This window comes from Mustela nivalis (genome assembly GCF_964662115.1).
Source record: "Mustela nivalis genome assembly, chromosome: 13".
In the NCBI taxonomy this organism is placed as follows: Eukaryota; Metazoa; Chordata; class Mammalia; order Carnivora; family Mustelidae; genus Mustela; species Mustela nivalis.
In genome coordinates this window covers 56273091-56287838 of record NC_139032.1, presented here as the reverse complement: position 1 = coordinate 56287838, position 14748 = coordinate 56273091, and the positions used below count along the sequence as shown (strand labels likewise).

Below are 14748 nucleotides of genomic sequence, written 5' to 3'. Positions count from 1 at the left end.
TTAACCCTGCATGGTAAGGAGGGAGGGAGGAGAAATATGAAAAAAAAGATACGCGAGGTAAACTTTTGAGGAAGACTTTGAGGCATTTGGGAACTAGGAGCTTTAGAGTGGTCTGGAAAACTGTCGATGAGAGGAGGGGAGTTTGAAGAAGGGTTTTTCTCCCTGGATGGGAACTTGATCTCTTTAATGGTTTTTGATAAATGTGAGCAAGGGTTATATACTTCACTTTTTTTTTTTTTTTAAGTTTTGGTTTCTGTTCTTCATTCTGTTTCTCATGTTTTACTTTATGTATTTCTTTTACTGATTACATTTGCTAGATGTTTCCTTATATTTATTATTAAGTGTTATTTTTCAAAAAAGTAATTCTTGAATTTGTTACTTTTAGGATTCTCATTATAATTTTTTTTTGCCTTATTTACTTTCTCTTTATATTTTCTAAATTTTTTGAGTCAAATACTGAGTTCATATACATTATTATTAAAACATCTCTTTTCTTCTTATTAATTGAATTTTTTAAATAGCAAAGATATGAAAGATGTTGAATTGAATGCTGGGTTGGACCTGAGACTTACGGAGATGGCCTTGGCTGTTGATAACAAGGAAATATTTAATCTAGTTTCAACACCTGAACCATCAGGTTTCCTTGTGTCTCTAAGAGAAGGCATGTGTTCAAGAGGGTAAAGTGGAAATGGCATGGTACTCCTAGGATAAGGTTTTGTACCTTGTATGTTTCACAAATATTTTTCCTTCCTGTTTTCTTACAAATGAGTAATTGTGTTAGGGTGTTCTCATCTCTTTTCTTCTTACCTGTACCACAGCTGTTAAACAATATGACCCGGGCAAGGATCTGCCATTAGTCTTTTATTTTATTTTATTTATTTCTTTAAAAATTTTTTAAAAGCTTTTTTATCTTTAAGTACTCTGCACACCCAGCATGGGGCTCATACTCATGATGCTAAGACCAAGAGTCACATCCTGTTATCAACTGATCCAGCCGGGTGCTCCCATTAGTCTTTTATATTTGGTATAATTTTATTTATTTATTTTTTAAAGTGGTCTCCATGCCTAGTATGGGACCCAGTGTGCTTGAACTCATGACCCTGAGATCAAGACCTGAGCTGAGACCAAGAGTCAGATGTTTAACCAACTGAGCCACCCAGGCTTCCCTATTTTATATGATTTTAAACTTCGACATTATCTTTTCAAGATAGGAATTCACATTTCAACTTTATTTGTACAACAAAAAATTTTGTCCCCAGTTAAAGGATTTTTTTTTAATGAAGTACAACTTATTTTTTTCATGGATTATGCCTTTGGTGTTGTAAAGTCATCACCAAACCCAGGGTCACTAGATTTTATCTCATGTTGTCTTCTAGGAGTTTTATAGTTTTGTGTTTTCCATATAGGTCTGTGATCTGCTTTGAATTAATTTTTTTGTGATAGGTGTAAAGTCTGTGTATAGATTCATTCATTCATCCATTCATTCATTTATTTTTAAAATATTTTATTTATTTATTTGGCCGAGAGAGACAGTGAGAGAGGGAACACAAGCAGGGGGAGTGGGAGAGGGAGAAGCAGGCCTCCTGCTGAGCAGGGAGCCTGGTGTGGGGGCTCAGGAGCTTGATCCCAAGACCCCAGGACTACAACTCGAGCCAAAGGCAGATGCTTAACGACTGAGCCACCAAGGTGCCCCACATTTACTTATTTATTTTTTGAATATGATTATCTAGTTAAAGGATTTTTAAGCATTATCTGATGGGGTAATTTTTTTTTATATGACGTTTTTCTTTCTTCCTTCCTTCCCTCCCAATGTCTCCTTCCCTGTAGTGAGAATCTGTGATTAAAGCAAAGAATTTAAAGGGAAAAGCATACAACTGCTAGCTGAAGGCCATGCAATTTAGACTACTTCCTGTCCAACTATTTGGTTTTTTTTCCCCCTGACACCTGTGGGGACTGTGAGGGGTGGGATGCATTCCCTGGGCTCTATGTGCCAACTTTCCAACTCCAGTGTAACCATCAGTAGAGTTCCCTTACCTCCTGTCTGTGCCTGCTTGTCAGTTCACAGGCACCATGGAATGGGAGGAATGGCCAGAAAACCATGCATTTGTCTTGGTATCATAATCCCAAACTCTCTTCAAGACTTGGGGGAAAATGAACAAGGGCAGCTACCACCGATGGTTAAGTGTGAAAAGTCAGTTCTTTGTAGAAGGTGTGATTGAATTGTCACAATTTGGAAAGAACTTGTCACTGGGCGATCTGCCCAGAGGCACTCTCCAAAACACCACAAAATCCTCCAGGAATCTTTTCATCTTTTGAAACTCCAGTTTGCATTTCCAGGAGCCTGGCTGACCTGCTGAGCACAGTGTTCTCTAATGGAAGAGTTTGTTTTTCAGTTACTGGTGGTGGCAGGAACACCGGAGTGGCATCTACTTTTTGAGAAAGAGATGGGAACTCATTCATGAGAAGGAGGTGGGCACAGAGAGCCTCAGGCTGCCCAGGCATGTGGGTAAGCAGTGGGGACACGGAGGTCTTTGGGGACAAAAGGAGTTCCCATGCTAGGTTTGCCATGAGAAATAGAAACTGGTCCCTTCAAGAAGAGATCCCCCCCCCCCACTTCTGCTGGATCCTAAGTAATATGGTCCACTGGACATAGAGGCACTAACTAAATGGTACCGAGGCTCCATTTTTGCCAGCCACCAGCCTTGGCAATAAGGCCATTGGGTAGGTGGCTTTAGTTTCACTTTGCTGAGGAATCTACAACTTAGCATGGTTCTGACACAGATTAAGTTGGGATGAGGGATTGGATAATCTGAAGACAGAGCTCTTCCCTCATGTCCAGGTGCCCTTCCTGTATCCACATATAACATCTCCCTTAAACTGGTTCTTGAGCCTTGAATTTCAGTCAAGGTATGTTAGCAGGCAAGTTGAGAATGACCCAAGCCTGGTTGAGGAGAAGGCGGTAACTCAGATGCCTATGGCATGTTATGTTATTCTTGCCTTAGTCCCCTTCGTAAAAGAGCTGAGATACCGTCTACCTTGCAGGGTTACATGAAGTAATGCAGGTAGAGCGCTTGGTAGATGGTCACTAAATAACTATGATGATTATGGCTAAGAGTTGTTTTTGAAGGAAACTTGTTGGTGGAATTGGTTCAGTCTCTTCATAGAGATTCTTGTTTGCTTGCTGACAAAAGGAACTATGTACAACAGTGAACAGTCTTAAAATACTTATTTTAGTAGATGCCAAACATATATATATATACCCTAGGACCAAATAAGGCATCCTTGACAAAACAAGTTATTTTTAATGCAGAAGAATTTCAAGAAAAATAACTTAGTCCCTCTTCTAAAGATAAGAGCTTACAGCAATAGTTTCCACATTAATTAATAAACTATTAAGGTTTTTTTTTTTTAAGACTTTATTTATTGACAGAGAGAGACACAGCGAGAGAGGGAACACAAGCAGGGGAAGTGGAAGAGGGAGAAGCAGGCTTCTTGCTGAGCAGGGAGCCCAACACAGGGCTCGATCCCGGAACCCTAGGATGGTGACCTGAGCTGAAGGCAGCCACTCAATGACTGAGCCATCCAGGTACCTCTAAACTATTAAGTTTTTTTTCTTTTTTTAATTTATTTTCAGCTTAACAGTATTCATTGCCTAAACTATTAAGTGTTTAAATGGGACAGTAATCTGAAGATTTTAGGTGAATTCACTTCACTGGCATTTGGAGCTATAGTCAACTTCAAGATTAAACTTGCTGCCATTTGGCCTGGTGCAGATGAAATTTGTTGTGCCTGTATGAAAAGTGAACATTTTGTATGATTATACACACTTGTCATTCATTATAGTATCCACCCTCTGGATTCTTTCTTATGGGAAGGTTTTCTTTTTGTTTTATCCTCACAAAACCTGTGAGGTTTTAAACCAATGTGACTAATAGCATAGATGGTCAGCTGGGCTTCTCCTTCTTTGGCTCATTGCTTTCTAGATGGGACTACATAAAATAATTTTAGTTTGCACATTATCTTCTCCTTATTTAAGATCTGAAGAGGAGTTGTCCAAAAGAAAAGTGAGGGACCTTTAAAGATGAACAATGCAGGCAGGCTCTTCTCTCACAATCGCGTTTGTTGGCTAGCCTAATAGGACTTTGTATTACAGTTAAAAGTGTTTCTGAACTGTTTTTTACTTTATCATCACTGTATTCATATGGCTTCTGTTTCTTGAGAGAAACCTAATTTTTGTCCTTTTAACAGAAATAGAATTAACCTAATTGCACAGTCGTTTTCAACCATACAAAAGCCAGCATTAAAAATGAGCCAGTGGGAATAATTATGAGTCACAGAAGAGGTAAATGATCTGATACATAGTTCTTGTGCTTGAGGGATTTAATTTGACGTTAACAGAAAAAGGATTTTTCTGAAGAAAAAAAATCTTATCATTTAATCCACAATGTATTTAGCTACAGACATTCTACTAATATAGATAGATTCATTTAATGTTTTTCTGATTCATGTGGTGCTTAATAAAGGGGTTACTTTAGCTCTTTCATCTCAATTCATTGTTTTATGATTCTTTAATCTTAATTTTCATTGACTAGTGAGATAAAATAATTCTAGTAAGAGATTTTAGTATGTGCATATGAAAATTGGACATCTCCAGTAGTTAAAAAAATAAGTAAGGACATATAGGAATTGAACAATGTAACAAGTTAACTTTGTGCATGTGTGTGCATACACGTGAGTGTGCATATACACTCTTGAATACAGGAGAAAGACCGTACTTCCTTTGAATAGAGAAGAAACACTTTATTCCCCATATGTTCATGGGACATTTAAAATAGTTGATTCCATATTTTACCTCAAAGAAAATTTGACATGTCTTTTTATTGTTTTACTTTTTGCAGTAATCATATATTATTTTCATATGCAAATAGCAAAATAAATAAATTTAAAAATGTGTTTGCTCTATTTCTGATGTCTAGAGTAATGTTTGAGACATATTAGGGACTCAAAAGATGTTGGCTACATAAATGAACCAATGGATTTTAACATTTGTTGAGTACCTACTATGTGCCAGGCAGAGAACAGCAGGTAGTGCCTTCCAGCTGTGTGGTTTAAAGCCATTTGAGTTAAATGCAGTTTGTTATGTCACAGATCAAACCATGTGCCCTCACACATAAGTAACAGACAACAAGTCTGCAGTCATTCCTTTAGCCCATGACCCAGTTATACTTGGTCTCCAGCTGCACTGTAAGGGCTTCTGGTGAATTGATTTATTTAACATTTTTAATGTATAGGTATACATTTCCCACACTTCATATGATAAAGAGTGGGGGAGGAGTGATAAGGACATATGGAGTAGGGAAAGCTTTCTGACCTTGAACATGCTGATTGCACTAGGTAAATCTGACATTCCTTTTCAGCTTTACCAGGAAAAATTCTGCTATCCCTAAGCACACTGGCTCTTTGGTTTGTTTTCCTTAACATTTTTTTTGAAAGATTTTATTTATTTTTTTGAGAGAGAGATTGGTCACAGGTAGGCAGAGAGGCAGGCAGAGAGAGAGGGGGAAGCAGGCTCCCAACTAAGCAGAGAGCTTGATGCGGGCCTCGATCCCAGGACCCTGAGATCATGACCTGAGCTGAAGGCAGAGGCTTAACCCGCTGAGCCACCCAGGCACCCCTTAACCATTATTTTTTACTTGTTATCTGGAAATAGGTTCTTTTTCATTTAAAATATATTTCATTTAAAAATATTTCTTTCCTCTTCAAAATGTTGGCTTAGTTGATGGGATTGAGTTTTTGCTGTAATAGCTGACTTGTTAATTGCTGGAATACTAATCACTATTGTGTGTACTCATTTTCTTAGACATTTATAATCAAGGGAAAGGAAGAGCTTATAACTGGATTAGGCTTTTCACTTCTTTCTTGTTAGGCATTTGCATAAAATTTGGAAATGTTTGTTGCCCATAGGCAATATCAGCATCGGTATTATAGGTATTACATTTTTCCACCCAAATGATGTGCATCTTTTTTTTTTTTTAAATATTTTATTTATTTACTTATTTGACAGAGAGAGATCACAAGTAGGCAGAGAAGCAGGCAGAGAGAGAGGGGGGAAGCAGGCTCCCCACCGAGCAGAGAGCCTGAGGTGGGACCTGATCCCAGGATCACGACCAGAGCCGAAGCCAGAGGCCTCAACCCACTGTGCCACTCAGGCGCCCCTGTGCATCTTTTTTAAAAAAAGGTTTTGTTTGTTTGCTCTAGAGAGAGAAAGTGTGCATATGAGTGTACAAGCAGGTGGCAGGGAGGGAGAACGAGAGGGAAAGAATGTCAAGCAGAATCCATGCTGAGCGCAGAGCCACATGCTGGACTTGACCTAAGGACTCTGAGATCATAACCAAGAGTTGGACGCTTAACTGACTGAGCCACCCAGGTGCCCCTGGGTTGTGCATCTTAATTAATGGTAGACAGAATAATAGGGGATGTATGTGTTTTTTTCTCCTTTTTTTTTTTTTTTTTAAACTATCAGTTATTGAGAGCTTAGTATGTGCTGGGCACTGAACAGAGCTCTTTAATTCAAAGAAATTAAATTTCCTTTAATTCTCACAACAATCTAATGAACAGGTGTGGTGAAGAAACCAAAGCTAAATGAAGGTAAATAATAAAACTAGTAACAGAAATTCTTCCTGGCTCAAAGTCCATGCTTTTTACCACTGCGTTATGTTTTTCCCATCTTTTGCATGGTCATATTCTGAAACTTGCCTTCTTATAGAACATCTCCATTATAGAATATTCAGGTAAAACTCAGGTATCCTGATCCCTGACTCCAGCCTGCTGCTTTTTCATAGCTTCATTTCCACTATATCAGTTTTTCACCATTGTCTAGATTTTCAGTTCCTTGGTCCTTTCACTTCCTCCCAATTTAGTATCCCCATCTTAGGTTTGCTTTCTTCTCCATGAACCTCATATTTGATTCTCTAAAATAATTTTCCCACAACCACCCCTTTTACTTCTATGCTAAACCCACTGTCCTATATCCTAACACTGAATTGATGCCTCAGTTTGCTTTCTTTGCTCCTATCTTAACATTAACTGATCGGGGGCACCTGGGAGGCTTTGTCAGTTAAACCTTCAACTCTCGATTTCTGCTCAGGTCGTGATCTTAAGAGTCGTGAGATCAAGCCCCGTGTTGGGCTCCACGCTTAGCACGGAGTTTGCTTGTCCCTCTGCCTCTACTTCTTATATTGCTTGCACATGTGCATGCCTTCTCTCAAATAAATAAATAAAATCTTAAAAAAAAAATTAGCTAATCAAGGTTAGGGGAAAAAAAATCAGTAGACTTTATAATAAACCTCACAGATGGCTACCACTACACATTTATGGCTTTAAACTCTTGCCAGGCTCTCCTTCCATTCTGTGGCATTGCTGTTTTCAGGTCCTTTCTTCATTGTCTTCAACAATAGTGCCGTGCCAATACCACTTTCCTTAAGTTCTCCCTTCTCTTACTCTTAACTAGGTTTTCTCCTGCTTCTTCAAACAAATTGAGGCTGTGAAGCATTATCTTGTTCAACTTTCCATTCCCTCACTGCGACTTACCTACATACCTACCATTCTTGACTTTCTTCCACAGGATAAAGGGGATTCCTTCCTGTTCAAATCCAACTCCTCACCTTTACCTCAAGTCCAAGAAGGAAGCATTTGTGTTCTGGGCAGGAGGATGGAGGAAAAGAGGAAGAAGGGGATTAAGGACTCACAAATACTCTCTGAAGAAGTTTCCTGGAATCTCCTTCATGACTCTTCTTTTTGTATTACCATGGCCAGAATTCAGCCACAAGCCACAGGTGACCAAGCTTTAAGGGAGGTTGTGAAATATAACCTTTATTTTGGGCAAATCTATATGCAACTAAAAATTCTATTAGTACAGAAGCAGCACAGAATGAAAATCGGAGATAGCGAACAGTCTCTGCAGTCTCTGCCAGTGTTCTTTTGCACATGAAAAAAATTGAGTTGCCTTTCTCTTTCTTATTTTTTACTTATATTGCAAATGTTTTACAAATTTAGATCTTTTAATCTTTTAATTTAGTGTATGCTATCTCATGATACAGAGGTTTAAAATTGTTATGTCACTGAAACATGCATTCCTTTTTTTAAAAAAAATTCATTGTTTCTGGAATTCATATTTTGCTTAAATAGTCCTTCCTTATCCATATGCTCTCATATTTTCTTTTACTTTTTAAAAAAACATTTTATTTATTTGAGAAAGAGAGAGAGAGCATGAGAGGGGAGAGGGTGAGAGGGAGAAGCAGACTCCCTGCTGAGCTGGGAGCCCAATGTGGGACTTGAACCCAGGACTCTGGGATCATGACCTGAGTCAAAGACAGTTGCTTAACCAACTGAACCACCCAGACATCACTGTTTACATATTTTCTTTTGGTACATTTATGCCTTTTTTTTTTTTTTAAACTTTAGGTCTTCATTATATCTGGTATTTATAAATTTTGATCTAGTGTGACATAGGGATCTATCTATTTTTTAAATTTTTATTTAATGAACTCCCAACTCATTTTAAACTAGTCTTCATTCTCATTCATTTGAAGTACCATATGTACAGTGAACTAAATTTTGCTATGTACACAAGTCTGTTATGGGCTTCCTATTCCATTTCCATTGAGCTATTACTAAACTCACACCTCAGTTTTCATTACCATAGTTTTGCAGAGTTTCTTTATTCTTCACTCTTTTTCTTTTTCTTTTTCTCCCCGTTCCTCCTCCTTTCTCCTCTCTACTTCTATTTCACCTAGCCAGGCTTGTTGGATGCTCCTATGAAGACGAGACAAATGGACATAGGCTTCCATCTCTGTTTCCTTCACTGTAGAATTTTCATCCTTTTCATACTCAGCAGCCTCCCATTTCTTTGCTGCCCGGTGTCACCCCTTCCAGGTCTTGCATTGTGTGGGAGGCTGGCATTGGAAGGATTGCTGCTTTTAGTTGACTTGTTCTTTGTGCTTCCTCCTTTCAATCCTTTGGATACCGTGTGTATAAAATCTGTTTCTCTTTATCACTATATTCTAAAATTTTCCCTAAGCTCTCTGAAGATGTAAAAACGATTGTTAATCTCAGTATATGCGGAGTCACCTCTTTATTTCCTTTTGTTTATTTTTTTTTTGATTGCCTGACTGTTTTCTTCAGGAAGGATGAAGCTGTTCTCTGACTCAGTGAGCTGCCGAATCTCAAAACCAGGTAGCACATGAGTGTTCTGTGATGCTCACTGGTTTCATATAGCTGTGGAGACCATTTGCTGCCTCAAGTTTTGGCTGAACTTGTCCTGCATGCAGATAATGAGGAAATGCTGGGGTGTGGTTCTGCAGGTTGAGAAATGGGCACACCTCTCCCTATGGCTCTATCTCCCCAGGCTCTTTGGGCTACTTTGTTACGGCCCACTTTGACTTTTTGTATGGTTATGGCCTCTCTGATCATTGTTCTTCAACATTTTATTGGCTTGTCTATAGTCACTTTTCTAGATGATCATTCTATTCAACTTGTCAGAGTCTAATAAAAAAAACAACTCAGGATTTTGACTTTGATCGTATTTAATTTATCAACTAATGGAGGGATATTAACCTTTTTGACCATGTTGGATAAGCAGAACAGATTCCAATGACAGGAGTTGGGACTGTATTGGTTTTTATGAGTATGTGTGTGTAAGTGTGTGTGTGTGGGGGGGTGGGAGTGGTGGGAGGTAAACATGGAGGGCTTTTCTTTACAGCGTCATCTCAGTAGAATTTTAGGGGTTAAGTAAATTTACTTATTTAGTCAGATAACCATCTTTTTTTTTTAACTTTATTTTATTTTTTCAGTGTTCCAAGATTCATTGTTTATGCATCACACCCAGTGCTCCATGCAATACGTGCCCTCCTTAATACCCACCACCAGGCTCACCCAACCCCCTGCCTCCCTCCCCTCCAAAACCCTCAGTTTATTTCTCAGAGTCCAAAGTCTCTCATGGTTTGTCCCCCCACTCTGATTCCCCCCAGCTCCCTTCTCCTCTCCTTCTCCCAATGTCCTCCGTGTTATTCCTTATGCTCCTCAAGTAAGTGAAACCATATGATAACTGACTCTCTCTGCTTGACTTCTTTCACTCAGCATAATCTCCTCCAGTCCCATCCATTTGATACAAAAGTTGGGTATTCATCCTTACTGATGGACAGCCAGCCCTCTTGAATAGAAACTCTGATACCTTTTATGAGACAAAGCAATCAATATTTAAAAAGGAATCAAGGCCAAATAAGCCAATACAGTTTGGTTTACATTAGAATGTTAATGAATGCACATAAAATCGCTGAATGCACACTGAAAGGTTGCCATGGTAACAGTCATTTTCATGAAATGATTTTAGATACTGGATTCTTGAATGATGGCATGCCTTGTTATTTGCTTTAAGGCATCTTTAGTGTTCTCTCTCTCTCTTTCTCATTTCCTTGGAGGACAGAAAATGGGAAAGGGACCTATACCTGCACAATTCTTTGACTGAAAGCAACAGAAATAAATTTTTACTCATTGAAGCAAAAAATATATTTATTGGTAGGATGAAAGCATGGTTCACAGAGTTGAAGGAAATGTGAACAGGAAGTTTTGGGGGTGGAGTCTGGAATATAGAGCAACTCTGAGAACCTGGGAAGCAGTAATCACAAGACAGTGTCTTCAGGAAGAATAAGTGAACTCTTACCATTTTCAGTTTTGTGTCCCTACGTTCAAGGTTTAAATTCTAGGAAGTTTCTGATCTGCCTGGTTTGAAAGAAAATTCTGTGTACGCACACAAACAGAATTTTTTATTTTCTTGTAGAAAGGATTGTTGCAGAGAGATTCTTAAAGATTATACATTGCAAACTCTTTCAGATTATAAATCACAAGCCATAGATAATAGATTAGGGATGGCCATAAAAGGAATTCCAGGTTCAAAAGGAGAAAAAATTAGGCTACACTTTCATTTCTCTGTGCAGTTTTTTTCTAAACTTGTCATTCTTTAGAATTTTCTTTTACCCTACATGTACCTGTCTTTCTACTGTCATATCTTATTTTTCTTCATTTTCAAATTTTTATCAGTGAATTTCATTCATGAGGGTGTTCTGCTTTATTATTTTCTCTACCAAGGACCTCCACTGTGGCACCTCCCCTACCTTTACCTCCCTTCTAGAATTGTGACACATTTTTAGATCCTACTTCCTCCCTTCCTTCTATTTCTTTAGTGTTCTGCATTTATGACTAGATAAGTATGAAAACAAATGTTACTGAGTAATTATTTCTTAATAGATTTTAAAGTAATCTCTGTACCCAGTGTGGGGCTTGAACCCACAACTCCAAGGTCAAGAGTCTCATGCTCTACTGGCTGAGCCAGCCAAGCGCCCTGAAATGTTACTGTATTATTGGTTAAGAGTGAGTTCATGTTACATTTGGAAGATTGCATTGTTGTTCCCAATTCTTCAACCCTCCCTGGGTGTCAGCCCTTTTGTCAGATGACTTTGTGGTGGTTCCTCTTGCTAGAGATGGAATATATTTTTCTGTCCTACTGGTGTTGGGATAGGCCATGTAATTTGCTTTGGCCAATGAGATGTTAGTGAACATGATGACAACAAAGGCTTCAAATATGCTGACATGTTTGGTTGCCCTCCTGTGCTTCTGCATTGCCATAAACATATCCTGGGTTCTTCTGTAGTCCCAGAAGAATGATGACATGTGGAGCAGAGCTGCCCCAATCAATTCACACATCCACAGTATAAGGCTGAGCTGTCCCAGCAGATATGCAGATTTATGAACATAAGAATAAATAATTCCTGTTGCATTCTTTTTGGTTTTGGGTAAATCAGCAGCAGCATTTTTTTTTAAAATTTTTTATTTTTTCAGCTAGCAGTATTCATTATTTTTGCACCACACCCAGTGCTCCATGCAATCCGTGCCCTCTCCAATACCCACCACCTGGATGGAGAACAGAAGGGAATTGAGGGAAATTGGAAGGAGAGGTGAACCATGAGAGACTATGGACTCTGAAAAGCAGCAGCATTTTTGTGGTAGAGTTAACTGATACATTACTTCTCCGGTGAATGTGTTTTCATTTAAACAAGAGTCCTCTAGAGTTCATGCCTTCATCCATGTGCATGACTATAGAGATTCATGCATGGTAGGGAGAAAATGCTAGGCAGAAGGTATCTTGTGGGATCCCCTTAGAATATAAGAGGAGGCAAAACCCTACTAAATGTATATTGGTTTTGCACACTTAATGATCATTGTTTTTGTAAGAAAAGTGAAGTAGATTCTGAAAAGCCTTTATAACAGTATAGTTATCCAGAATTATTTCCCAACTAAGTACATTTTCATTGTAATTCTAGTATAGATTAGAGAGTGACTAGCTTATTATAAGCTTGCTAGGGCTTTTATGGGCTCTTGAAACTCTTTAATGTGGTATCTAAAAAATATGGTATCCAGCAGATTTCTAGGCAGAAGTTTACCAAGGGGAAAGTTATCAACACTTTCCTGGAAGTTGCTCTCTCTAACAGATTGACTCTGAGGTCAAAACTCTACTTCTGTTTTTTTGGATTTTTTTTTTCTATAAAAAAAAATCAGTGCTTGTTTGATTTACTCATATTAATATTAAATAGGAGTCCTCTTATTTGTATTGATGATAGCAGTGTCCCCACCAACCTGGTTCCTGTCCTTTCTCCTTATCCCAGGTTGATTAGACTTTTTAATAAACAAGAAAGTTATTTTCATTTCTTCCGCTATTGAAAAAATGTGGCTAATCTTTATAGTGGCAAGCACTGCTGTCAACTAATATAGAGTACCATAGTCCTAGTTCAGGAAGGCAGCCTATGGAAAAAGTTCACCTCCGCTGGTTGTGTGTATGTGTGTGTGAAGTCTCTAGATCACTAAAACATGGACAAATTGACCAGGTAATGCCTTTTGGGATAGTCCTTCTTGTCCAGATAACTAGGGTCCTGAAAGAAGCCCAGTTCTCTAGGCTTGCGTATCCCAAATTCACTGGTTTTGGCCTTAGGTGGGGTCTCAGTGGGCTTGGATGGAGTTCAGTTGTACAACTCTTGAACTTTCCTGGAAATTGATTGAAATCTTCCTTTGTGTCTTAAGCATAATTTTGTAATTTTCTCTCAATGTATATCTTCCACATTTCTTAAGTTTATTCAGAGTGATTATTCTTTATTTTATTTTTATTTTTAAAGATTTATTTATTATTTTACAAAGAGAGTGAGAGACAGAGGCAGAGCCTGAGCAGGGGGGATGAGGTGGAGGGAGAAAGAGAAGCAGACCCCTGCTGGCTGATCAGGGAGCCCAATGTGGGACTCAATCCCAGCACCCTGGGAGCATGACCTGCACCGAAGGCAGACACTTAACTGACTGAGCCTCCTAGGTTTCCTGTGATGATTCTTTTTTTTTTTTTTTAAGATTTTATTTACTTACTTGACAGAGAGAGACACAGCGAGAGAGGGAGGGGGAGTGGGAGAGGGAGAAGCAGGCCTCCTGCTGAGCAGGGAGCCTGATGCGTGCTGGATCCCAGGACACTGGGATCATGACCAGAGCCAAAGGCAGACGCCTAATGACTGAGCCACCCAGGTGCCCCATGATTCTTTATATGTAAAGACATCCTTTTGTTGTTGGAGTGGGATTTAAATTTTTCATCACATTTTTGACTTTTTGTTAATACATAGGAAAGTTAGTAATTTGTGTAATTTGTTTCATAACTAGCTCCTCAGTGAATATTCTGATGAGTTCTGATTTGTTGCTTTCCTGAAGTTTTTAGATAGATTCTCATGTGAAAATCTTTCTCGTTTTTGATAGTTATACTTGTTTCTTTTTATTGCCTTCTCACTCTTCCCATTTGCCAGAATATTTAAGGAACTGTTAAGTAATAGCTGTAATATTGTCTGATCTTGATCTGTCTTGATCTTACAACTTTAATCTGTATTTATAAGGGGCTTGATTTTTTAAAAGATTTTATTTATTTCTTTGACAGACAGAGATCACAAGTAGGCAGAGAGGCAGGCAGAGAGAAAGAGAGAGAGGAGGAAGCAGGCTCCCCGCTGAGCAGAGAGCCCAATGTGGGGCTCGATCCCAGGACCCTGAGATCATGACCTGAGCCAAAGGCAGAGACTTTAACCCACTGAGCCACCCAAGTGCCCCGGGGGCTTGATTTCTTATTTTCTGTTCAAGCGTGTGTATGTATGTGTATGTGTGTGTGAGTGCCTGTGCATGCGCATGTGTGCACATGTATTAAAGATTGGATTTATTTATTTGATAGAGAGAGAAGGTACAAGAATGGGGGTGGCAGGCAGAGGGAGAGAGGGAAGCAGGCTCCCCACTGAGCAGGGAGCATGATGTGGGGCTTGATCCCAGGACTCTGGGATCATGACCTGAGCCAAAGGCAGATGCTTAAAAAGACTGAGCTACCCAAGTGCTCCTATTTTAAATATTTTATATTTAAGTAATCTCTACAACCAACATGGGGCTTGAACTCACAGCCCCAAGATCAAGACTCACAAGCTCCACTGACTGAGCCAGCCAGGTACCCCAGGCATATGTATATTTAGTTAAATGAGGGAAATTGCTCCCTAAGTTTAATGCTTTGTAATGGATTACTAGAGGATGGAAATTGTACCATGAAAATGTGTTATTTTCAAATTATGTCAACTGGGGTATGTAAGAAAATCACATAAATCCTTCTTTAGAAAGAAAACAAATTAATAATAA

At 38.9% G+C, this 14748-nt stretch overlaps 1 protein-coding gene across 5 annotated transcripts in view; it reads left to right on the top strand.

The window, feature by feature from the left end:
- The window catches only part of APTX (aprataxin), a 66607-nt gene that overhangs the window by 26264 nt on the left and 25595 nt on the right, over positions 1-14748 (top strand). For 2 of the 5 annotated variants that reach the window (XR_014301674.1, XR_014301675.1), the window contains one exon: positions 7625-7835. The gene's annotated coding sequence lies outside the window, so the exon portion shown is untranslated. Of the gene's footprint in view, positions 1-7624; positions 9567-14748 lie in introns of those variants that run through there. The other 3 variants (XM_082694557.1, XM_082694555.1, XR_014301676.1) reach the window with 2 other exon arrangements.